At 42.2% G+C, this 20,770-nt stretch overlaps 1 protein-coding gene across 1 annotated transcript in view; it reads right to left on the reverse strand.

Annotated features, from left to right (window-relative positions):
- Positions 1-17,897, reverse strand: part of Satb1 (SATB homeobox 1) — a 92,365-nt gene extending 74,468 nt beyond the window's left edge. The window contains exon 1 of the mRNA XM_055614123.1: positions 17,810-17,897. The gene's annotated coding sequence lies outside the window, so the exon portion shown is untranslated. The remainder of the gene's footprint in view (positions 1-17,809) is intronic.
- Between the last annotated feature and the right edge of the window lie 2,873 nt (positions 17,898-20,770).

The raw sequence follows: 20,770 nt of genomic DNA on the forward strand, positions 1-20,770 counted from the left end.
AAAAAAAAAAAAAAAAAAAAAAAAAAAAAAAAAAAAAAAAGGAACATGAAATAGCGAGGCAGAAACATCCAAAACAAGGGAAGAAGTTTAAACCACCTTCACCACAAAGGGTAAGAGGACATTTTTTTTTTTAAAGTTTAAATATGTGGGAAATGTGGAGGCTATTTACAGTGTAATAATCAATAAGGAAAATACAAATACAGCCCAATATAGCATTTGTGTGGGCTTGTGTGGGAGTCTGTATTGTGACTGGAGGCTAAACTTATTTTGAATGATAGTTGATATTTAAAAGAACAAACATTATTATCTTGATAAGAACAGTGATGTTTTTCACTGGATACATTAAAATTTCAGTCCCCAGTGTGGATATCTGAACAGCCCTTCAAATTCAAATTGGTAATACCTGACATGTTTCCCTGAAACCTGACCTTTCTTAGTAGGTACAGTGTGTTCCAGTGTCATGCTGGATGGATTAACAAACAATAATAAAAAGAGAGAGAAAGAGAAATTATACTGGCCGACAAAGCGGCAACGTCAACTTGCTCATGCAACTCAACTTCAATTGAATTCTCAGAAGGAGAAGGAAGGAAGCAACATACTAGCTGTTAATCAAAACAAGTTTTGAGCTAAAAGACAAAAACACTAAAAACAAAGAAGGTTTCTAAGATGCCGTATTACAACAGGGGAATGAAAATACTATCAACGCTTCAGTGATTTTACACAAATAAGTATGACAGAACGCCTTCTGATTGCCTCGGAGCCCTGATAACCTGATCAATGCTAATAATGTAACCTGGGAAATTTTCATCTTAGCCACACCTTTTTCTCAGGAATCACAACCTATTCATAAACAAACAGACAAACAAAAAAAACAACATAAAAGTAGGGAATAAGGACCAACAGGGCCTTGGGGATATGACAGAATAAATGAGCATAATGGCATCTAATAATGACTTTATTATACAGAATAATAGTATAGTAAAATCACCAACCCATTAGGCACATACATATATTAATTTCCCTAAAGCAAATTCTTTTTTTAAAGAATAAATTATATATATACATATATATTTTAAAATACCAGCTTACAGGCTGATACCTAGTGATTTGCCAGTGATTGTTTTTATTACTTTATTATATTTATTACTATATATGCTCCTGAGAATGTGTGTATGTGTGTAATCTTCCTCTGTAGTGTACTCACTATAGCCACTAAGTACTGGCCAGTAAAACTCAATCAAAATAATAAGGAAAAAAATTAAATCACCTTCCAAGATCTATGTGAGTGTAAGCGAGCATGTTGGTGGGGGGAATGTTACCTGATTCTATAGGGACATCTTCTTTAGCCACAAAGATAAAAGAAAGTATGGAAAAAGTTAAAATAGAATAAAATTTATAAATCTTGCTATCAAACTGGAGATTTTCAGCAGTCCACGTCCTGGGGCGCTATTGCATGAACTATTCAGCCCATGGGGAAGAGAGTGTGTCCATCTCCTCTCGTGCGAAAGAGACATCTGAACTGGCCACACATGGGGAATGAGCATGAAATATTATAACAAATACACAAGACTTTAAAAACTTAATGAAAGGATGCTGCGTGTTTCAGATGTTAGCCGAAGGCGTTGAAACACATTTAGAGTTGTGAATAGTGTGTACAGTCATAATAAACAGAGAAGGCACTCAGAAGCGAATGCTTTCAGATACTGCAGTTCTCTGGTGACTTAGTGAAGCAGCACTCGCCAGCGTAATGCTTTCTATGGACATGGTTTGGTTTGGTTTTTATCTTTTTAAATTCAAATACAGTTGGCCATCTCCACTCAAAGCAGCTCGATCTATGTAACAGGCCGCTTTTGTCATGTCAACTCTTTGTTTTTGGCTTTAGCTGCAGGTGGTGTTTTCTATATATGAGTTTCTGGGAATATGGTCTGTGCTGGCCATATAAGGATGTCTATTCAGGCCATATGTTTCGCTGTCACACGTCTCATTTTGTCTGTCTGGGATGTCAGTACTGATTCCTATATCATCTCTTGAATGGACCAAACACCAACTTGCTAGAGCAGGGAGGAAACACTGGGGCTGCAACAACTTCGTCAAAACACATTGTCATGAGGAAATGAAATATCCTGTAAATATTTGCAGCCTCTCGACTCCTACCATCTATGACCAACATCATGGCAACTGCTTACAGTTTGAGACAGCCCCTTGCTCAAGTTCATAAGTTTGCAGTCTATGTCTGCATGTAATGTTATAAGTTTGGAGCCCATCTTTGGAGGTCATGGCAGGTCATATGCTAACTGACTTACTCTGACATCTATGGGTCGTGTAGCCTTGAATTTGGAGAAGTTCAAGCGCACCCCCTCATGATCTTCCCTTACTAAAGTCCCAATTAATCCTACAACAAGTTATGGGTCCTAGCATATACTTTCAAAGCAATCTGTATTTCTCCTTTATAACTGTCATCATATTCTTAATCAACTAACCATCTGAGTGATTATTAGTCAAGCAGCAAACATCTCCCTTATCCAAAGGCTATAAGCCCTTTGAGTGCAGAAGTCTCTAATTGCCATAGATCAAGAACTGAATACAGTATTCTTGCAATATTTGCATTATGACTGCATGTAGAAGAGCAAAGAGCCCTTGGGGCCTTTGCAATCAACCTTTACCATTGACAGTATATGAGGAAGCAAGAATAGTGCAGTGGTGGTTACATCACTTAATTTTTAATTAATTAAAATTACATAAAATTCACAAGTTAGTTCTTCCATCCCTCGTCAAGTGTTGCATGGTATCACATGGCTAATGGCTCACACAATGGCACAGTGCAGATAACAGAACACTTCTTCCCCATTATATAAAGTCCTACTGGACAGCACTTACCTAAAGAACTCCTGTAAAAGATGACTAAGTGATCCCAGGATCTGATCAGGAGTCTTAAAGGTGCTGACTGGCTTTCAGACATTCTAATGATGTCTGAATGGGGATCATTTTCCATTTTAAAATTAGCCCATAGATCTGTAATGTTACATGGAATGAGACTAGTGTACCACTGAATACAAATTTAAGATAGCTTTCCAGACATGTCTGCGCTTGAGAAGGTCCTGTGATACATTTGCAACAACATGCAGTTATCATAAATGCCGCTTGCACTACCTCAGTACAATACACACAAACCATGGCACCCTTACTCCAGCTTCCTGGTGATGCTAGCACAAACCCCCTTAGCTATGGCTCTCTGTAAAGCATTAATTGTAAACACCTACTCAAACTAGGACAGTATCCAGCTACCAAAACCTAGTATACTGCAGAAAACAATGCTAAAGGCTGGAAAAGGTTACACAAAAGAGCAAAAGATAATGACAATAAACTTCAAACCCAAGATTTCAAGGGTTTGGGGCATTTCCCTGTTCAAGAAATTTGGGTTTCAGTTATAGCCAGACTGATAGTGATCCAAAGATGTCACCTAATTCCTCTGAGTTTGGATATAAATAAGTTAACTTGTGATACATTTTCAACAGGTTGTTATCACAGCTGTGCTAGCCATCATAGCTGGCAAGACAGCTGGGCCTTTACACCCAACCTAGATAGATAGATAGATAGATAGATAGATAGATAGATAGATAGATAGATAGATAGATAGATAAAATAAAATTTACTAGCAAGGGTTTATTGAACAAATTTTTTCAAAGCTACCTTTCCTTCCACAGACGTTAGTATAAATCTTTGACAAGGTATAGTGGAAATAGCATCATCAAAGTTGGTATTTCTCTCTAGACCCAGATCTAAAACTGAGCAAAGATCAGTGAAAATTCCTGCAGTTGCCACTCAATCCATCTCTGGATTGAGGACCGCCACTGTGCCTTTGTTTCCAGATGTCTGGTTGTGTCTTATGGCTCCTGGAATTAAAGAACTCAGCTACCCCCTTTAACATATAGCTTAGTTTACTCTTGCTGTCCAAAACCTGGTACACTGCAGAGGGTGGAAAATGACTACAGCTACAGCTATAACTTATTTTCTCCTTCCTCTGCTGTTCTATCATATTACTTGTCCTATCAGCTTTGTAGCACTCAATAATCTATACTGGTACCTGCAAACTGCAAGGCGCCAAGCAACTTAAAATTTATCACATGTGTGTGTGTTTCTGGATTCTCTCACGGTGCCTGCCACCACAGGAAGAAATCCCAGAACTGTTTGCATGAAGGGATGCTTAAGACCCTTAGGAAGAGAAGGCAGGGATGGGGATCACAGCCCACTGCAATCGAATGGTTGAAGATGTGTGAGCCAAACTGTTTTTAAGGTTCCCAGGATATGTCTGCTAAATGATCAGGTCTGCTGGCCACTAGCTAAGGTAGTATTTTGGAGACAGACACTCAAACAAGCCCACTAGGATACCCCTGAACTGAGGTTTTTAACTAATCCTGGGGACACTTAGAAAGTCAGGTTTGTTTCAAGTACCAGCAGTGAGTGCTCCAAAACACAAGTAAATATGCAGACATTTGTTTCAAAAAGACAGATATGGGGGTAGGAACAGGATATTAGATCACAGAGTTGGTGCAAAGGGGTATGCTGTCCAAAGAACCATGATAAATTAGCATTTGGGCGCTTGCATGAGATTTACTGGGGTGCCAGAAATCCTATGCAGGTATGTGATTTATCATCACAGACATAAGCGACTAACCACAAAATTACACATGGAAGCTCAGTTCTACAACCAGTCTATTATTTACTGGAGCCAGAACTATCCAAGTTTCCTCTAAGTCTTTTTTTTTCCCCTTCAACACAGTTGACTGTGATCTCCCAGCCCCTACCCCTCACAACCACTACTCAACCTTGAATGAGCTTTTCAAATAATTGAAAACTTTTTTTTCTTGTTTCTTTTTATTTTCCAGACCATCACTACATTTGAGCAGAAGCAAAGTATTGACACTGTACATGCCCTGGATGCCCTAAAGGTGAGTGACATTTCTTCTTTGGGAAGGCCGGACTCTTGGGAAGCTGGACCAACTCTAATTCCAACAGCAACCCTTCCCAACCTTCAGCCAAGGCATACCAATCAGACTTCCTTAGAGATGCAGATAATATTATTAATGTTTTCTGCATTAGTTGCAGGGATAAAGAGTTTGATGTCACAATAGGCCCAAATACTAGTCCAAATGATGTCTGTGGGGACATCAGCCAAAAGCAGTATTGAGTACTAGACTGCCATGAGCAAAGCAAAGAAACACCACAGGACACTAGAGCAGGGAATGGTCTACTGCAAAGGAAAGCCGCAACCTGAGGCAAATCCTCTCACCTGAAAAATGATTAGACCCCATTTTAACGCTTAAAATTTGATAGTTCAAAAGTAAGATGCTATTGGGCTGATGGGAGAATTCAGAAGAGCTGGTGGGGATGGCTGTTTATATCAGTGTGAATATAATCAGTGTCATTGAACTATATCCTCAATAGCATCAAAATGGCATAGTTTAGTTTAGATATTTACCACAGGATACAAATTTAAACAAAATAATGGAGCAAATCAATCAGCTGTTCCTAAGAACAGTAAAAATACATTGTCATTAATACATCATGCCAAGCCTCAGAGAAACAATGAGCTCCAGAAAAGACTGAACCAGCCATCCCTGCCCCAACTTCCCAGGGCTCTGTTCTTACCTGCCAACAGCCACCGTCCAGTCGGTGCTACATAATTAATTCACAGGATGAATGTCTGACCCCAAAGATAATTAACCTGGACTGGTCATCACCAACCAGTATCTCACCCATTTTGAAGGTCCTCCAATGCAAGAAGATACTTTTTACTCAACACAATATCTTAGCAAAGGAGAACCAGAGAGACTGAAACAAATGAACATAGTCAGTCCAAATATACTTTGTGTATCTTTTCCCAAAGTGAAACAGTTACATTCACAAAATAGTGCACCTTTCCTCTGTTGCTCAGGTAGGAAGTCACCATTGTGAGGACGTTTGTGAGGGCGGTGTAAACATAAGCTACATAATAATCGATTCATTGTTTGTATGTGAAGACTTAGACTTCTTTTAAAAAACAAAACTCTTAAATCTAAATTTAATTAATTTCAAATTTAGTCAGTTACCTCTCTGGTAGGGATAAGGATCAAAGTAATTAACTTTTTATCCAACAGTTACAAGCATTTGTTCCTCTGCTGAGCTGTCCTGCATAGACTATTATGTCATCTGTTTCTGCTTATTTTATATTAGAAATTTTTATATTAATGGTGGGATTTTTAATGAACTGGAAATTAACTTATAAATTATATTTTACTCAAGTTCATATTTATATAGATGTATTTTTCTGATATGCATTACTAAGGAATATTAATATGTAGTGAATCTAAATTAAAGATATATTTATTATGTGTAAAAACATTAATTATTATAAATAGCTTTACAATATAGCTATAGAAGGCCTATTTACCTGTCTTGAAGGTGCCTCTTTATTAACATGTTTATTGTGAAACTTAATTAGATGACTAGAGTGGACTATAAATTTACATGTAAATTTCCAGCAGTTAGGAAGCAAAAACTTTATAAATACTAGACTATCACTTTTATAAAAGAACTAGAGAGACTATTTTTCAGTCATTTATTTTTATTTGTAAAGGCTTTTTCATTTGTATTTTTTCACATGTAAGGACATGTGGGAGACGGACAGTGCATTTGTGAACAGTTTTGATAAGGACCAGCTTGTAACTGTCTGGAAACTATGCTGCTTGATGGACGGTCAGTACCAACTTCTCCTATCACTACTTCCACAATAGAAGAAGCAAAGCTCCATATTTATGGTACATTTAATGAAAATGAAACTTCTTTTCTTTCCTTGGACATAATTAAGGCCCTTGAAACCAAGTTTTGAATTCACTTTGTACACAGGGAATTTAACACTAAAAATTTACAAAGTTTTAAACAAGTGTAAGCGTATCTTTGAGGCTGGGAAGGGCCACATTTTAGTATATATAAGACCAATGATTGTGGAATTCTTAATAGATTTGAAAAATCCAATGGTTTGATCTATCTCCCAGTATGTATACACATCTATATGTGAATGTAGATATGTTTCTATTTATGTACACATGTATATAATGTACATGTGGATAACGATAAATGTAGTTAACACTTGCATAACATGCAAGAGTGGATTACTCAATTAAAAAGTAGGATGCCATTGTTTTCATCAGGAACCCTTCAAAACCCACTTAGTGTAACACCCTATTATTAAGCAACTACCACAGAAAGGGTATCTGACACAGTAGAAAGTGAAGGGAAGATAGGGAAACTAGGTGGGAGTCTTCCCTTACACTCCACTCCCCAGCTGAGCGGTCACCAGCTAGCATGATTCCACATCTATGAAAGGAAGGGACAGCAGTAGCTGCTTAGGGCCAGATCAAGGTGTCTCTGCCTTTACATCAATGTAAAATCTAAGTTCACTTTAAAAGGGAAATAAAGACAGAAGGAAATTTCTCACAGGCTACATTAGATGTTTATCTATATATAAGAGACAGGTGTCAAACAAACAAATTAAAAAAAAAAACACTAAGACAAAGAGAAACTTTAACTCACCAGATTCCATCTGTTACATTTGAATTCATGCATAATTGATTATCCATGACTGGTAAGTTCTTTTCTCAGTAGCCGTCCACAGTTTTCTAAACATTATGTATTAAATCACTACTAAAGTAGAAGGCATTTCAGAAACAGCAAGGCAGAATAGGAATATTTTAAATGAAAAATTACATGCTGGTTAATAATAATACAGCTGACCTATGTTTAAGGGAGAGAAATTTTAATCATGTGCGTATTAAATATTAATAACCTATTCTGTTATTGTTATAATAAGGTTAAGTAGGCTTCTCCATGCTTAAGGAAAGCAAGAGAAGGAGAAACACATAATAGTACAAAAGATACAGAGATGAGAGACAGACAGAAGGAAAATGTGTCAATAATAAACAAGAGGAAATGAGAAAGAAGGAGAGGATGAAGGTGGAAGCTAATCTCTATGTGTCATTATGACTGCCAGAGTACTGGCAAAGAAGCAGCATCCTTTTATTTCAATTTTAATCATTTCTGAATTTTAATACCCAGCTCCTTTTGTAATTCTCCTGGCATTCCCCATATGCCTCCATCCCAGCCAAAACACCAGTGTAAATTAAATGGCAGCCAACCACACTACTGATGTCGCCCTGCCGAAGAACCTACCAGGTGACCAAACGCAAAAAAAAAAAAAAAAAAAAAAAAGGGTAAGCCTACCTACATCCCTCAGGACCTCCAGCCAATTAACAGTGTCTGTTACTTTCTTTAATTTTGAAAAAGGACAGTGGTTAGGGAAGCTACAGAGAGAATCGTTTAAAAAAAATCAAGCAAGCCAGTGGCAATACAATAATCAGTGACCATCAGGGCCTGGAAAAATGAGTTTGCTCTCACTGGCACTAAGGAGCATCACATGATTATTTAATTACAGCTCTAATTTTTGTCTCGTGGATGGCAACATATCAACAATTAATAGGGCAGATAGAGGAGAGTGTTTTTAAAGAGACAGGACCTGTGTGACAATGCAATAGGTCACACAGCACCACTTAAAGAATATTTTTGTGTGTGTAACTAAATAGGAATGTCTTGCGAATAGTCCTACACATGCTTTAAGAAGATAATAAAATTTTTAAAAGAAGTGACTTTTTTAGTTAACTTTCAAAGAATGTCTGTAACCTTTCGGAAAGTCAACATCCAGCTAACGAGTCCTATTGTTGACTCTTGTGTGAGTTTTTAAGGAATGAAAGGAAACTTTCTCATATAAACACCCCAAATCCTAGCCTGTTGGCAAATGAGGTACAAAACTAGTCTTTGTCTTCACACATTCATCATGGCTGACATCTAGTTAATGGGGTCCTGAGAAAATATCACCGTAGTTAGAATGAGGGGGTAGAGATCAAGAGCCTTGCACCGCTCATCCTCGCTATGCTGGGCTCTGGAGTATCAGCTAGACCTCTTCAGGGTGGCCCAACAACAAACTCAGGGCAGAGCTTTGGGTTGATTCACAGCCTAACATCAAAGCATCATGAACCTAAAGATAGACTTAGCATAATCCTAATGGAAAGCTGGTGAGGATAAGACAGAAACTCTAGCACTGTTGTCCACAACACAGCATAGGATGGAGGACACACTTAAGAAAGAAAAGCATTCAATAATCTACACAACAGGGATCATGGGAGGATTAAATGCTCACATATCAACAAAAATGGAAAGGTAAATAGAAAAGTCTCTTTCCTCAATAAGTCTTTATCAGCATGAACTATATTCAATACTACCCAATTATTAATTTTGCTCTCTTTAAATAAGTGCTTAGTATATGCAAGACAGAGAAGCTAACTGTCCATTTAGTCTCACCTATTTATCTGGTGCGGAAATGTGGCTTATCCTTAATTTGTTTTTGTAGTTTAATACCTTATATGATAATAACAGCAGTAGCTACAAGCTTGCCAAAGAAGGAATGCTCCTGTGTTTCTGAATGCTATATTATGAGGTTACAAGGTCTACAGATCCATCAAGGGAATTTAGTTAACCAATCCACGGGAAGTGTTTAGGTATTAAAACCCTGTGGTTCCAGTCATTTACTGTTTTGCTGTGACAGAAACAATAGCCGAAACATAGGTTTGAGATTTAGATAATAAAAATCATCACTGTGGTAGGCTTTTCAAATATATTTTAAGCACTAGGTTATATGGAATTGAGAATAATGTAATTTGACTAAAACAATGATACAATGATTCCACAAAAATATTTATCGGGCTAAATCAACTCAGTAAGCTTCACATGGTCCATGTTGGCCAAAGTCATCAAGAAACAAGGAAATGCAGGCATCTCAAAATACAAGATGGAAAAGCTAAATTCAGAGCAGGAAGCATAGCTAATGCCAGGAGCAAAAGCCATGGAGCCAACGCTAGTTGCAAAGGAAAAACATAGGCATTCCATAACTTGCAGAAGTTTTAAAATTAAAGTATCTCAGTGAAAACCTTTGATGATTCTTGACCAAAAATATGACTCCATACATTTGAAAAGATATTTTTCAACAATCTAGCAAGCAGCAGCTTGTATCCAAGAGTGTACATCATTCTTTCTTACATGGTTGTTAATATACAGTTAACATGTCTCAGAAAAAGGCTGTAATTAACTGTCTACTGCTCTAATAACACTAATAAGCATACAGTATGATTAAAATACAATGACTCCATACACACTAAGGCTGTCATTTTTAAACTTTTAAGATAATGTTCTAAATTGTTTCTTAGTCCTCTTAAACCATCAAAAAAGTAGCTCAGCTCTAAGAGTTTTTGGAATCATGGTTATTAAAATATGGCTCCTGCCTCCCACAGACTAGAGAACTGTTCTATCATTAAGCAAGGCATCTTTTGTTTCACTTAGATTATGTTGTGGATTCTACGGAATCTTTTAAAATGTAAAGCTGTAAGCATTTGTGTTTTGTACTTCATTCACTAGTAAAATATTTCCTTGGTGAAGGAACAGCTTGCTAAATATCAAGAATCACATAGAATTAATTGTTGATTTCCAATGATTCCCATTGTCTGGTTCACTGGAACAAGAAAACCCAATTGCATTCAACATCAAACAGCTAATTATGGCCACAATCTACTCAAGGATACCTTCATTTCAAAAGATAGCTGTATCAGTGACTGTTATTTTATTTATAAAATTATTACAATGCAATATTTATAATATAAAACTTCTTTTACCTTAAAGTCCTTAATATACTAAAAAAAACATTAAAAGGCCAAACTGTCATTCACACCCTCTTAACAGCACATCAGAAACCACTGAGTAAGATTAAAGAGGAATCTCATGCCATCAGCTCTGGCTTCCAGGAAAACTGCATCTGAAGAATTCCCCACCACATAAATGGCACGCTATCTTTTCTCTAAATACCTCAAGGAAAGAAGGTCTAAGAATTTCCCTACTAGCACATCTCACTACCCAAGAATGAATGCCCACTGAAAAACTGTCCTTAGCACCTGGTCTCAAATCATCCACAGCTGAGAAAAAAAAAAAAAAAAAGCAATATCCTACAGAGACAAATGCCTAAGAACATCCCCAGAGCAAAATGTCTGTCAGTCACTGTGGCTGCAGCCTGACTCTCCACATAGAACTGCGTGCCTGTAGTAACTTCCCTGACACTTACCCTCTCAAGTACCAGAGGCTGGTCTCCGAATCTAGCCCTAGAAGAGAGATCTTTGATGGGGTGATAGAGCTGAAGTTGTCTCTGGCACGCTAGCAAGGCAGGCTCGTCCCAAATGAGGTGGTTACCAGTTGCCTGGGAAGCAGCTGGACCATGTCTGCGGCTCTGAGGGTGCGCCACAAATCAGGTCAGAGCTCTGAGTAGAGTCCACCCCCTTCAGCTGGGTAGAACGCCCTCCGCTTCCTGCACACCTGGGTGGGGGAGCCAAGGGAGCTGCAGAGGGAGGCTGGCCAAGAGCCACAGACAGTCTAGTAAACTCACAGCCAGGTGGAGGCAGACTTCTACCTCTGCAAGGGTTTAACCTCAACACCAGGACCTGCACCCCTAGGTATTCAAAAATTTGTCCAACAATAAGCGGGCTCCAAAATGAGTGATGGGTAAAATAAAATAAAATACACTTAAATGTTTTATCCAGCAAGAGCTTCCCTCCCCTGGAAACAGAACAGACTCTGAATGTCTGATTACAAGCTACTTCTCCACTAAATGTCAAATAACTGGATCAAATAAATTCTAGCAGAAAAGTAGTATCATAAATACTGGGATATCAGTTTGCTGCTTTTCATCTCTCGTAACTAAACTAGGTCCCTGACTGACTCACATCCTTGAAAGTCCATTGAAGGAGGTGGTTGGAATCACTATTACAAACCTTCAGACAGCAACAACTGCGCAAGTGATACAGAATGACTTGAAGGAATAAAAATAGGCCAATATGCTGGAGAAACACTCTACTACTAAATCTCACGCGGAATATACATACACACAATCTGTATCTATTTACTCTAAAATGAAATATCTGATCTTAAAAAAGACTTTAAAAAATAAACAGCAAAAGGTACCGTTGGCATAAGATCAAAAGTACAAAATAATGTGTGTTAATGTGTTGATCACACTATATGAAGACATGGAGTTTAAATAGACTCACCATTGAGAACAGCAGTTAGCAATGATCTATAAATTAGCACAGGAGATGCTTTTTCTTTGGGAGAGTGGGGAGAAGGAACCTTGTGTAGCAGATTTGATTTACATGCTTGCTGCATTGAGTCCATATTCTGCACTGATATCAGTGGAGTGCGTGGTAAGAGACTGACAACTGGGTATACGCAGTACGTGCGAGAGCTCCTTAGACAATTTAAACAATAAGCAGTCTCTGAAGTTAATCATGGATTTGGGCATTCAACTTCAGCAAGATTCTGAGGTTTCAAGGGGCCCCTAAAAGGGAGGGACCTTGAACTGAAGAAGAGGCAAATCTATTCAGTATTATAAAATAAAAGTAGCCACAACCCTTATTTTGAGGCTGGCAGATCACCAACAAGAAAAACAAGGGAGGCAAGACGATGTTCAGAGAGGGGCTAAGAAGCCATTGCTCAGCCAATAAGCCCTACGTTACAGGCATGTTTGCAGAAGTGCATTACACTCTAAAGCATTCCATCCACAAACTGGAAGGGAAGCACCCTTATCACACGGATGATCTAAGGAGTCAGACAGTTGGGTCTGTTTGGAACTTTGTAGAAAGTTAATTTAGCAAACGCATACTTGACTGTGCTTGAACACATCTGTCCGAGGGAGGCCTCGGGATGACTGTGTTCGGTGGCACGCCAACATGCCAGGGGACTGATGCTGCAGTGGGGTGCAAAGGAAAAGTGTCCAACATCTCTCCCAACTGTTTTCACATGACAGAAATGACAAGACGAAATTACTCTTCTTTAAAGTTTTGCCACTAGAAAGTGGAAGCGAAGAAAAACCGTCGGCCCTTCCCTCCCAGCCAGGAAGAGTGCGAATCCCTGCGTTACAGCCCAGGTAGATATTAAAACAGAACAGAGCCGTTATTTAGTGGTGACAGGCGTATAAATACGTGCACTAACCTATAAACTGGTATTTACTTCAGGAAGGTAAGTAATATTTTTCCTCTGATTGCTGAGCTGTCAGTTTAATGCAGCGTAAATAAACAGTAGGTGCCTGCTAGCTCAAAGTAGGAAGTGCTCATTGCACACGAGGAGCAGATTACTGAAGCCTGGTGCTCATCATGCTGAAACATAACTTTCATTTTACCAGAAAATATACCCTACTGTGGGTTATTTTTCGTGCCTGATCTATTAATTAACTTAACTCTATTCTGTCAAAATGTAAATCAATTTGTAAAAAAAAAAAAAATCATCACAGTTTTGGAATATGAAAACCAAATCAATTTCAAAAGCAAATACTAAAAAGGAATGCTTCATATAATAAGCACAAACTATTTAACGGCAAAAAGGATAAAGAACATATTTATATAACAGAACTGAATAACCTGAGTTATTTACTTTACTGAAAATCTTTCTCCTCTGCTAATTAAAAGCAACTTGCACCTCTAATATTCTGTCACCTTGTGCTAGTGTGGTTATTTCCACATACATGCATAGTTTGCTCTCTGAAACATCTAAAAGGAGACCACTTAGAGAGATGAAGCTGTACTTTCTTATTTCACTAGGAAGAACTCTGATTATTGCCAAGAGAACAGCCAGGTCTGAAGATCCTTCCTCTATGCATGTATAATGTAGTTTTCTTTCTCTTCTGTGTATGGCACAAAGCTATTACAATATAGAGCAACTGATTTTCCCCCTATATATAGGTGCTGAGGAAAACATTTTGTGGCATCATTTTAAATGAGAATCCATGTAAAAAGCATAAAAGGCCACTTGGCAAGGTTTTTCACATAAACATAATTCTGATAATCAATCAATCAATAATTTGTGAAGAAAGAGGTGTTTTTTTTTAAAGAAAGAGTATTTCTGCATTCAGCTACAATGTCTAGACATAATTAGAAGACTGATTTAGTCATATGCATTTATGTACTTCATCAATTCCAAGCACTAATATATTAATTGCAATCATCCAATATAACATGTATGGAAGCAATGATTTATACGCAAGGCCTATCTGCGTATGTCCTGTTCAGAAATTTACAGAGCAGATGAAAACCACTGGAGTGCTTTAGAGAGTCCCTGTTATATACCCATGTTGTGTTTAGCTTAACACTGTTTGGAACCAAAAGATTTCTACAATAATGAGGAACAGGTGCCTGTCACCTGACCTTTTTAGGCCTAATTTACAACCTACAACCTGTCACAAGAAAAAATAATTGAAATTCCCTCCTAGATTTTCAGACCTTGCTGGTTTAATGTGGTGTTTCTCAGCCATCGCTCAGCAGCATCATATCTTATTCAGTCACAGGTTCATATAGCTGGCAACAGACTTCTTTGAAGAATAAACCAATATTCATTTTGTTGTTGCTCTTGTTGAAGATGCCAAGAGACAAAGGAACCACTTTTGTAGATTACCAACCAAAGAAGAATATATTAATTTATTACAAGTGAACAAAAGGCATTCCTTTTGAATACTTTTACATACAAAGAACTATTATTTATTACATATTTCAGCTTGTGGGAAAGTAAGGAATGCATTGATTCTGGAAATAGCTATGTGGATTTGGGAAGTTCTTTAGGTCTTTATCATTGTTCTCCTTCCCCTACCTCACATACATTTTAAGAAGCTATTACTTCAGGGAGGAAATCCCTATTTGTTCTTTTTTCATCCATCATCTGTATTCATTATTCAGAAAGGAAAACAAAATTGAACAGTGATTTTATTTCTCTTGCATAACCTTGTTACATGTAGCCATATTCAAATTTAACAATGCTTTGTATTTTATTGCTCCTGTTTACATATTATGTATTACATATGACTGAACAACTCTACATTTAAAATATTGTTTCCATTAGAAAAAAATGAACTAATAAGTGTCAAATGGAGATGAAGAATAAACGTACTTGGTACATTTATAAGATGGAGTCATTTAAAATGCACACAAATAGGATGAATATTTTGCTACTGTTGCATGTTATATAGTATGCACACTGCTTAAAGTGTATTTATTTAACAATGTCCTTAACCAACTTAATTAAAAGTATTTCTGCTTGGTGACTATATTAAAGCCTCGGAGGTAGTGAACGATGCCGCCAGTTACTTCTGCTAAGTTAAGTTGAAATTAAGCACTTATTATAACCTTTTCTAACAATGTGAGAAAGACTGAGTAAATATATTAAATTTGTTTCACAACAGATGCTTGGGTTGTTAATATTTAAGATGCCTATTCATGCTATTCCTGTCTGCACATTTGTCAAAAATGTAAGCTTGAATGCTAATGTTTGCCAGCAGACTGGAGCAGCCAGTGTACGCACTTACTACTGTTCTACAAAAATAATATGCCATAGAAATGAGGAACCGCTGCTAGGTCATAACACAAGTTCCACATGGGAGATGCATAGAGGTTTTTAGAGGCAACACCTCAAGCCTGGCTTGCCTCAGACTTAGCATAGCCATGACTTATTAATTAATTTATTAATTTATTTATTTCAGGAGAATCTGACTACAAAATAAATCACTCTTTCAGAAAATCCACTTGGACAAGGTGTAAATTTTAAGTAAAGTTTGGAAGGCTGCCTGTCAGCAGCCCAAACACTGTAAATTCCAGATACTGCTTCAGGACAAAACCTGGCTCCTAGTGGAGAGAGGCTCTGGCTGACTCTTGCTATCTCCCCTCCTCTGCCTTCCTGGGAAAGTCAGGTGCTCCGGCCTTCAATGACCCAAACATGGAACCCAGTCAATCAATCGCCAGCAGGAAGGTTCTTTCCGGGGAACTGGTTGTCTTCCCTGTCCCTATGACCAAGTGAAATCCAAGCCCTAAACCTGGGAATCCGGTATGCCTCGGAGAAAGTTCTCCCAGGAAGGGCGCAGAGGTCAAAGCTGTTAACCCGGCATTTTGAGAGATGACCCTGCGCTTGACATCTTGTTAAAATCTGGCCCTAGTGGAGTCCAAAACGTCTGCACTAAGCTCTAAGCTACTGCCCTCTTGGTCTTCTGGGGTCATCCCAGAAGGTACCTGTTTAGCGCCTTTGCCCGGCACTCGCACGTGTCACGCTCCCGACCCAGGCACTCCGGCGCTCCAACCCCAGTTCGGATGCCCTGGGAGCTCTGCAATGGAAGAACACTGGAGAAGGCCGCTGCTCTGGGGGGTGTGCGGCCGCAGGGAAACGAGATGACCCCGGCGCTGCACCTGTGCGACCACGACCCCAGCTAAGCCAGTACGCACGTCCCCCAGCTGCCCGCCCCAGCCCAAACCTTCAATCACCCTCGGGGACCCGCCCGCGATCGCCAGCGAGGGCTCCACACGCGCTGTACTTCGGCTCGCAAACTCTGGGCTCCAACTTATGCGCCCGGCGCCCGAGTGGCTCCCGGGATAGAGAAGTTGCCACAAACTTCCCGGGCCCCTACTCCACCGCCGCTCGCCACCAGCCAAGTCTGGCTGGCCGGGAAGGGACGGGAGGCGACGGGCCGGATAAGATGCTGCGTGAACTCCAGGTCCAGGGCGCGACCCTTCCGCTCCGCCCGGCACCTCGTCGCCTTCCCGACACCGGGGCTCACGGAGCGGCCCCCCGCGCCCCCGCTCGCCCTCCGAGGGCTTCCCCCACTCCGCCCTTCTCCTCTGAGGAGGGCTCTGCCCACTACCTGGACGAAAGTGTTCAACCGGGGTCTGCAGGGCAGGTGTGCCGGTGAAGCAAGGACAAGGAAGTCCTCATCCCGACCACGTCCCTCACTCCACACCAGCCCGGTCCCCCCGAGTGCCTGCGCGCGCGCGAGAAGGACCGGCAAGACCCCGGCGCGCGACGGACGCAGAGTCGCCCGAGCCGGGGCCACTGAGAAGTTTGGATCGGTTCCGCATCCGCAGAAACCGGAGGCGAGCCGAGCGAGGGACCCAGAGCGTGAGCGGCACTGGCAGGGAGCAAAGGAGCGGCACTCACTCAGGCGTGGAACCGGGGCAGCGCGGGCCAGCGGCGCGGGCCGAGGCCGAGTCGGCTCCCCGCGCGGGCGCGCCGGGCGGCGGACTTCCCGGGCGGCGGCTGCAGCTGCTGCCACCTCCCTCCCCGCCGCCGAGCTGCGGCCGCCGCGGAAGTTAATGGCAACTTGACTTCAAGTTGTCTCCTCTCCCCATCCGAAGTGGGCGTTTAAAGGGGGCAGAGCGCGGCGAGCTGCGAGCGGAGAGCGCGCGGGGCCGAGGGGGGAAGGGAAGGGGCGGGGGCGGGGCGGGGCGCGGGAGGGGGCGCGGGAGCCGCTCGGAGCCCGCAGTGTGGAGCGCGGCGCGGGCGATCGGGGTGCCCCCGCGACAGTCCCCCCCCCCCGATACCGCCGCCCGGGTCGGGGTGGGGCGCGTGCCAGGCGCGCCGCGCACTCGCCGCTCGCCCGGGTCGGGGGGCTTGCGGACCCCGCAGCGGGAGCCACCGGGCCCGGCCTGCCTCCCCCGCGCCCGCGGCCGTTTCTCCCCCTGGCGGCGGGATCCTGGGCGGCCGGTGGCTCCGAGAGCGCGCAGTGGAGCCCGAGCCGAGCCGAGCCCGAGCCAGCACGGGCCGCCACAGCCCTGCGTGCCGCCCGGGTTGCGGGGTCGCTGCGGGAGAGCGGCCCCGCGGCCGCCAGGGTAAGTGTGGGCGCGCCCCGGAGCCCCACCGCCCCGGCCCTCACCTGCACTGCCCCCGCCGCGCACCCTCGCCGCCCGCCGCTTCCTCTTGTCGTTGTTTGCCTGGGCTTTGGGGGTGCGGAGCGCGGGGCACTGGTGTGTGTGCCAGCGAAGGAGGAAGTCAGGTGAGAGGCCCTGAGCACCCCCTCACCCCATACCAAACCAGCATGTGTGGGGTGTGTCGCTCCCCAGTAGGGGCATTCGGACCAAGTTTCCCCCCTCTTTTCGATGTTGGGTGGAGATCTTTCCTAGAGGGGGCTTGCTTCCCTTCAAGCTATGGGCTCTCCCGTCTTCCCATCCTCTTCTCCTGGGCACCCCGATGGAGTAGCACACAGTGGACCGAAGACGAGAGGTCCTTTTGCACACCCCCTTCTCTGCCCCAGCCGTTTGTGTCTGCATCGTTTTCGTGTCGGCAGTTGCTGGTCTATGCACCCAACCAGGAGGAGATGCTTAAGCTGAGGTCCAAGTCACCTCTGCCACCCCGGCCCACTCAAAGGCTGGGGGGCAGAGAGGTCAAGACATGCCGACTTCATAGGAGGGGGGGGCAGGGCCCAAGGACCTCTCCAAGTGGAGAAGCTCCAAAGAGCGCGGGAAGATCAGACTAGCTGGAGGCTCGGGACCCCCAAGCCGAGGAGAAATTGGACTCGATCAACTTTAGCCCACTCCCCTGCCGCTCCTCCAACCCCCTGCTCTAAGGAAGCTATCAACTAACAGGTCTTTTGTTTCCTGTTGTGTCGCCGTTGGGAAATTTGCATTGAACATGACGACAGAAAATTACTACTGTTTACTCAAAGTTAAGGGGTTTGCAGAACGAAAACAGTTTTTACTTTTCTCTTTGTGTGTTTGGCAAGGAGTGGAGCTGTTAGGCTCGTGGCAGGAATTGCAGAAGCTCAGTTTAAAAAAAAATAAGGACTGTAGAAGTGCCTAGGTCTGTTTTTAGCAGCTGCACTTTGCTGAGTTCTTTCACATAAGGCTTGCTCTCTCATTAAGTCCCCATAAATAATTGTATGTGGAGCGAAGGCAGTTAGGGTGGCAGGACTGAGATTTGCTAGGAGTTCCATCCCTCCAGCGCAGGGCTGTTTGCAGGGAAGTTCCTGGAAAGTGACTGCGGGCTGAGAATTCAGTTTTTCCTAAAAGCTCTGTCAGGTCTTCTTCTGTCGGTTGCCTGTGAATCAAGCAGAGGATACGGTGGTGACTGGCGCTTTGAGCCTTGGTGGCAAACGCGTCAACTGGTGCTTTTTTTTTTCTTTCTTTCTTTTTTTTTCCCCCCCCCCCCCCCTTAAATTCTAAATGAAGCAAAATGGCAAAGTGCCGGCTGGTTACTGAGAGCCCCCTCCCCTTGTCAACCATTGAATTCCCTGGAATTCTCCAGTCTTTTTTCAGTTGATCATCATTTTATTCAAGAGACCATTCCAAAGACATAGGGATGGAAACCGATATGAACTACTGTTCATTTGGGGAAGCTACCCCCTTGCCCCCACCCCCCAAGATGAAGAGCCCTCTGTAAAGCAAAGCAAACAGCGATGAGTGATTACAATGGGCAAAACAAAGTAAAACATGACTTTCCCTTCTTGGCCCAGTTTCCCCCCAACACGAGTCCTGGGTGACATCAAATTCTCTTGCCTTGATTAGCCAACATGCTGAACTGCCTAACTCCCCTGAGAAGAAGAGCTGGGTGGGAATGGAGGCTGAACGTGCTTAGCTTCCACTGATTATTATTGTGAAAGCCTACAGTGAAGCTAAACAAATTCAAAAATACATTAACGTTTTTCTCTTTTATACACTACATGTTGACTTAGTGGTTCATGTTGCCAGCTCAGCCTCATAAGGTAAGATCTCTCCTGACTTAGAGCAGGAGGGCACTTTGCTCCCAACCTCCCGAATTTCCTTCTCCTCCATCCCTAACGGATGTCCAGGTGCCCACACTGAGGTGGCGTATGCTCACACAGAAACACACACACACACACACACACACACACACACACACCACACATCTTTTTAAAAATTACCAAATCTAAAGTATGTTGCTATAGGAGCCAGCATGAAGTGGTAGCGTTGTGTGGAGATGTTCTTAATCGTCTTATTTTATGTGTGGGTCTTTTGCCTGCATATATGCCTGTTCTCTATCTACATGCATGGTGCCAGTGGAACTCGGAAGAGCGTGTTTGCGTCACCTCCCCTGGGACTGAAGTTGCAGATGGTTCTGAGCTGTCATGTGGGTGCTGCACTGAACCATCTCACTGGCCCTCATTAAATTTTTCTAACAACTCCAAATGTTGTGTAAGCAGTTGAAAGTGAGGTGAATCAGAAACGTACCAAAAGACAAATAATAGTAGTTAATATCAGTAACCACTCTGATTACTTCAGAGAAGAGTACAGTGTTGCCTTCTACACTACAGACAAGGAGAGGGATAAAACAGCATTGGCCTTAGTGGGAAAATAACGTGAGAATGTGAAAAGATGACTGAGTCAGTGAAGGCTTTGAGTCAAGGAGAGAGACCTCTTCCCCTTTCTGCCTGCCATACCCTTCAACATGCCTGGTTTCTAGGGCAGAGGAAACTGGGCCTATGAGCTGATGTGCTGGGTAGAAGTGTTTGCCACCAAACCTGCCAACAGTTAGCCACTGACCTCCGCACAAGAACCAGGTCTACACAATAAACAAACATAACTTTAAATTTTGCTTTTACGGAGAAAATACAGACTGAGGCTCTGGATTAGAAGTTATTTTATGGCTTATTAGTCAAACTATCGATCTTCTAATCGGGTGTCATAGTGGATGCCCCCAAAATGGTAGGGATTTGGAGTTCAGAGCGTATCACAGAGTTCAGCTCAGCTCTCATAATATTTAGTGTGAGAATGAGTAAATAATTTTCAAAGCCGGTCATTCCGTCTTTGTACACTTGAAATTTTTTTCCTCAAGCTGTATAGATTTGGTGTTCTTGAAACTCACAACCATTTGTAGTCTG

The sequence above is a fragment of the Psammomys obesus genome, unplaced genomic scaffold (assembly GCF_907164565.1).
Source record: "Psammomys obesus unplaced genomic scaffold, mPsaObe1.curated_primary_1811, whole genome shotgun sequence".
Taxonomy (NCBI): domain Eukaryota; kingdom Metazoa; phylum Chordata; class Mammalia; order Rodentia; family Muridae; genus Psammomys; species Psammomys obesus.